The sequence below is a fragment of the Lipotes vexillifer genome, unplaced genomic scaffold, assembly GCF_000442215.2.
Source record: "Lipotes vexillifer unplaced genomic scaffold, Lipotes_vexillifer_v1.1 scaffold70, whole genome shotgun sequence".
NCBI classification, from domain to species: domain Eukaryota; kingdom Metazoa; phylum Chordata; class Mammalia; order Artiodactyla; family Lipotidae; genus Lipotes; species Lipotes vexillifer.
This window is the reverse complement of record NW_006789896.1, coordinates 868,824-874,767: the sequence shown is the minus strand read 5'-3', so window position 1 is coordinate 874,767 and position 5,944 is coordinate 868,824. Positions and strand designations below refer to the sequence as shown.

At 37.6% G+C, this 5,944-nt stretch overlaps 1 non-coding gene across 1 annotated transcript; it reads right to left on the bottom strand.

The window, feature by feature from the left end:
* Nucleotides 1-1,065: 1,065 nt before the first annotated feature.
* Nucleotides 1,066-1,138, bottom strand: TRNAG-CCC (transfer RNA glycine (anticodon CCC)). The gene has a single exon. It is a non-coding gene; the product is annotated as a tRNA-Gly (tRNA).
* Between the last annotated feature and the right edge of the window lie 4,806 nt (nucleotides 1,139-5,944).

The following is a 5,944-nucleotide window of genomic DNA, read 5'->3' as shown; positions in this document are numbered from 1 at the left end:
AACTTGTTGGCTTCTCCAGGCTTTTGTTTTTCCGTTTGTAAACAGGTATTTGGACCAATAGACTCCTGATCTATTCTATTTATGGATCTACTCATAAAATAGGGGAAGCTTTGATGCAGTCGCTTTATTTTGTAATAATACTTTGTCCAATAATACTCAAACCCACATCTTTCTGACTTGTATGAAATTAGCTCTAAATTCTCTATAAAAAACAATGCACCCAGTAATAAACCTGATTCCAAAAGACTATGATTTTTTTTCCCCAAGGTGGGATAAATAGGATATTCTTTAGGTGTCTCTCCACAAGGACGAGATATAGCAAGGAACTAGCTGGAGTTCTTTGCAGTCCCAAGACCCGGCTAGCAGGAAAGAAGAACTGAAGGAGCAGCTACCTACCCTGGTGTTATGCGGGGCCACCACCATTCCACTGAGGTGGGCAGCCCTGAAAAGGTGGATGATGCTGGAAGCTACCCACTCCAGCAGGATGCAGGATGCGTAGGCAGCACTTGGTACACTCAGGTGGACAGGACTACAGAACTGCATGATACTGATAGTAGTTGGGTTTCAAGCGTCGTTACTACTTGCCCCAGTCATTCATTCATTCCTCATCTATACCAAGCACAGTGCTGGAAAGGCCTCAATAAATGAGACAGACAGTCCTTATATGCCCGGAGGATCCTTGATGAAGACTTCTAAGCCATTAACCATGTAAGATCGCTTCATTAACTGAGGTGAAAGATGGCCTTGTCAAACACTCAGTTAAGATAACTAAATTTTTCGAGGTTCAGGTTGGTTCTGTTCTCCAGAGTTAATTTATGTTAAAAACAAAGGAAAGATAGCATGAGATATTCACTTTGTTCCAAATAAGGAGAATTTTTGCAGGCTCCCTACTTTGTAATTTTGTTTTGTTTTTTCAATATTTATTTTTTATTTCACACCAGATCTTAGTTGCAGCACACGGGATCTTCATTGTGGCACATGGGATCTTTTTTTTTTTTTTAGTTGCGGCATGTGGGCCCTTTAGTTGTAGCATGTGGGCTCTTAGTTGTGTCACGTGGGATCTAGTTCCCTGACCAGGGATTGAACCCGGGCCCCCTGCGTTGGGAGCACAGAGTCTTAACCACTAGACCACCAGGGAAGTCCGTGTAATTTTGCCATGAAAAAAAAAAATAGAGGCCACTTCTCAGAGCCCCAGATGAGGAGGGAAAAGCCGTGATTAGATATCATTCCTTTCCATCATCTCAGGTATATAGAAGAGGGAGGCAGGTCGACTGGCTGGGAGAAATTGGTGACCAGATGGAGTGGTATTGTCAGACACTGGAAATAATACAAGGAAAGGAACATCCACTGGTAGGTGTCTGATTATGGAGTCTTGGAATCATGATTATAGGGATTATGGAGCCTAATATGTGATTATGGAGTCTTGGCTCAAACCTCACCTGCTGAGTAAAGTCTTCTCTAGCCATTCTACTCAAAAATGCACGCCCCCCCCACCGACACTCCTGATACGACCCTCTTAGCAGTGAACTCCATCTGACATGCTGTATGTTTTACTTATTGTTTATTGCCTGTCTCCCTAAGTAGAATGTAAGCTCATAAGGGGAAAGAGCTATGGGTCGCTCACAGCTGTGCCCAAGCACAGTGCCTGCCACTGGCAGGTGCTTGACAAACGTTGATGGCAGGGATGCTGAATAAAGGAGTAGAAAATAAAGATGCTTGGGGAAAAAACCTGAACCTCTCACTCAGAAAAAGAATTGTTTTAAAACCTGGCAAGGAGTAAGGAATTGCTGTTAGTATTTGGCCAAATATTCCTCTTAAACCTTGACCTTCTCAGGTTCTGAGTCTAGATGAAGTAACAGAAAATTGATAATTAAAATTTAAGGTGATCAGGAGAATCCAGACTGTGTGGAAGTTCTTCAGAATAGACAATCCAGTGTTTTCAGCCTATAAATGGCAAAGAAAAAAAAAAAGATATGTATTAAAAGACATAAATCGTGGGATGTGGATTCATTTGGATCTTGAGTTTTTAAAATTTGAAGAAATGTTCATGGAAACAATTTGGAAGTATAAACAACAATTGGACATTTGAATACTATTAAGGAAACTTTTTAAATATTTTAGGTGTGATAATGGCGCACAGTGACTATGCTTTACAGTGTGATCCACAGGCCCCTGGGGTCTCCAAGACCCTTGCATGGGATCCAGGAGGTCAAGCCTCTTTTAATAATAACACTTCGGCATTATTTTCCTATTTCGTTGAGTTGACATTTGCACTGATGGTGCAAAAGCAGTTGGTGGGGGAGCTTGCTGGTGCCACAGCAGGATTCCAGACAGTGGCACCAAGCTGCACTGGAAGTCACTACCTATTTTTTTTCTTTTGGCAGCGCTGCGGCCTGCAAGATCTTAGTTCCCCAACCAGGGATGGAACCCATGTCCCCCTGCAGTGGAAGCACGGAGTCCTAACCACTGGACCATCAGGGAATTCCCTGGCAGTCACTGCTTTCTGCGCTCTCACGCAATTGCAGGAAAGAAGTGCCAGTTTCACTTAAGAATGACCTTAATGGAGCAGTCAAAATGATTAATTGTATTGTCTCAACCTTTGAGCGCATGTCTTTTTAATATTCTGTCTGATGAAACGGGAAGTACGTACAAAGTACTTCTGCTGCACACACAGAAGCAAGACGTTATCTCCAGGAAAACCACTTGTGCGGTTGAGTCGTGAGCTGAACTAGCTGCTTTTCTCATGAAACATTTTTACTTGAATGGCTGACAGTCAAACAAAGGCTGGGTGTTTGGCAGACATTTTCTCAAAAATGAATGAAGTGAGCTGTCATTTCAAGGAAAACAAGTGACTATATTTCTTGCCCAATGATAAAAGGAGCTTTCAAGTAAAAATTTGAATTTTGGCAAAAACCTGATTCTGCTTCCCAATACTTATTAAAGCTTTTCTGATGAGACCAGTGGTGATATTATTATGGTCATTTGATACTATGTAATAAAATGTATCAACATTTCAAAGATGTTTATGACTCAGTAAGCCAGTGTTTTTCAAAGACCAGGGCATGATGTTACAAAATCATGCCTGGATAAATGATCCATTCAAAGTACAAGAAAGACCGATGGATTTCAATATAACAGAGTATACAAGTGCTTTGATAAAATCATATGATCTAGGGTCTATGACCCATGGGAATGTCATTTGAGCATGTAAACAAAAATAAAAATTTTTGTCAGTATCTATGAGCTAACCACACTGTTATTTATGAGCTTTGGGATATTTGCTCCACTTTAAACAGTCACTGTAATAACAGTTAAAATCTCTTTACATCCAATAACAGTGCCATACAAGCATGTACTTACTGTTGGTGCCAGTGCTTGTTGGAACGGAAGTGGATATTATTACAACATGCTCGGAAGATCAAACAACCACTAGGACATGCTGGGTAGTTGATTGAGAAGAGAGTATGAAACCTCAGTGGAAGGTCAAAAAAATTTAAAGCAACATTTAAATTAAAATATGCAATATGTTTTTTTAAAAAACATCCTCTATACTTTTCCTTTATTCCTAAGAGGAAATTAATAGAAAATAATGTGGTTTTGAACTTTGCATGGTCTTCAGAAACAGTCCATGCACACAGTACTCTATGCTGTTATGCATAAGGCAGTAGGGAGTTTATTTTGTGTGTGTTTATTGGGGGAAAGTGTATATTTCTTCTTTTTGTACATTTCAGTATTTAGTCTTTATGCATAATTTTTACAAAAATAGGATCACACTCTGCATACTCTTGTGTGATCTACATTTTTTCATTTCTCAACTCATTAGACACCTCCCCCATGGAGTTAGTATACATTATCATTTTCAATGTCTCCCCAAATTCCACTTACATATCAATTTAATTACATCTATTGAAAGATTTTTAGACTGTTTCCAGTGTTTTGCAGATATAAGCTGTAATGTGAGAACATTCATGTATATACATCATTGTATAAGATTAAAATCTATGATAATTTAAAATTTTTAACTTTTGATACAATGAGGACTTCAGAAAGATTTTATGTACTATAGTCCCACCAGAATTGTATAAAAATTTTTTCCAAGTTGTTCCAATCCTGGGTCTCATTACTCTTTTAAACATTGGCCAAACTTATAGGTCAAAATGATATTACATATGTTATCACATAGCTTTTCTTTGATTTTGAGTAGAGAGAAAACATTTTTGATAAATTTATTCTGTGTATTTCATCTTTAATTGGTTCTTCATGTACTGAGCTTATTTTTCTTAATGGGGTTAAATTAACATATAAGAGGAGTTTATAAATTAAGACTATTCTTTTTCTTCATTCATGTACCATGTATATATTCCCAGCTTATTTGTCTTTCACTTCGTTTATAGCATTTTTTTCAAAATTTGTCTCTATAGTTGAATTTGTCAGTTATTTCCTTGATGATTTCTGCCTTTGGTGTCATAGCTTCTCACCCAACGAATATAAAAAACATTCCCTTATCATTTCTTTACAACTACTTTGATACTTTCACTTTAAAATTTAAATCGTGAATCCGGCTTATACTTAATTGTCCTAATATGCAGTCTTAGGAGTCTAACATTTTTTTCCTCCAACTTGTTAATTAGTTGCCCAAGAACAATCATGGAAAATTCCAATCTTTCACAAGTGCTGTGGAAACAGACACTAAATTAGTATATACACCTGAGTCTTTTTTTTTTTTTTCTGGAGCCAGTACTAAAAAGTTTTCATGTTTTAGCTTTGTAATACATTTTTATATCTAATAGTTATTAGTCTCTCTTTTAAAAAAATATCCTGAGTATTCTGTTTTTCTTTCTGATGAAGTGTGGAATTATTCCATCAAACAAAAAATAATCAAAAGGGTACAAACAATAGATAACAGAAATACCTTGCTGAGACTTTGAGTTTTAGTAATTTACAGAGTCATGCAACAATCACTTCAACCCAGCTTATTATTTTTTAAAATTCTGGTAAAATATACATAATATGAAATTTACCATTTTTAAGTATACAGTTCAGTGGTGGTAAGCACATTCACAGTGTTGTTTATCCATCACCATCATCTCTTTTCAGAACTTTTTCATCATCCCAAATAGAAACTCCCTACCCATTAAACAGTAACTCCCATGCCTTCCCCCACTCTTGTCCCCAGCAATCTCTACTTTCTCTCTATGAATTTGCCTATTCTAGATACTTTATGTAAGCAGAATCATACAATATTTGTCCTTTTGTATGTGGCTTATTTCATTTGTATTTTCAAGGTTCATCCATGTGGTAGCATGTACCAGAACTTCATTCTTTTTTTGACTGAATAATATTCCACTATATGTGTATACCACATTTTATTTATCCATTCTTCTGTTGATGGGCGCTAAAGTTGTTTCCATCTTTTTGCTGTTGTGAATAGTGCTGCTAAGTACATTGATGTACAAGTAATATATCTGAGCAGAACCCTATGATAGGGTCTTCCCAGGAGAGAACTGCCCCCACCAATGTCCTCTGACTGGCTCTTGTTTGTAGAAAACTTTAGCCTTGTAGGCCTTCCCCAAGTTCCAAAGAGCAAATTTAATCAGAGAAGTGAGAAAATACAAAAACAAAGAAAAACAGTCAAGCAAGGCAAAATAATAATTGTTCGGCCACTAAACAAACTCAAGGACCTTTAGTTCCTTCGCAAGGGCTATAGATAACATTTTGAACCATATCCTTGAGCTATTTTGCAAATCCTGAAACCTCCGCCATGTGGAATAAGTTAACTACATGTTGACCACAAGCACATAGACCCCAAGCTGGTTGAAACCAGAAGGTTAATGATGTTGACTTCTGATTACCTCGCCACCAATCAATCATAAGGATGTCCATGAGCTGATTACTCCACACCCCACAATCCTCTCCCTCACCCTGTCTTTAAAAATCTTTCCCT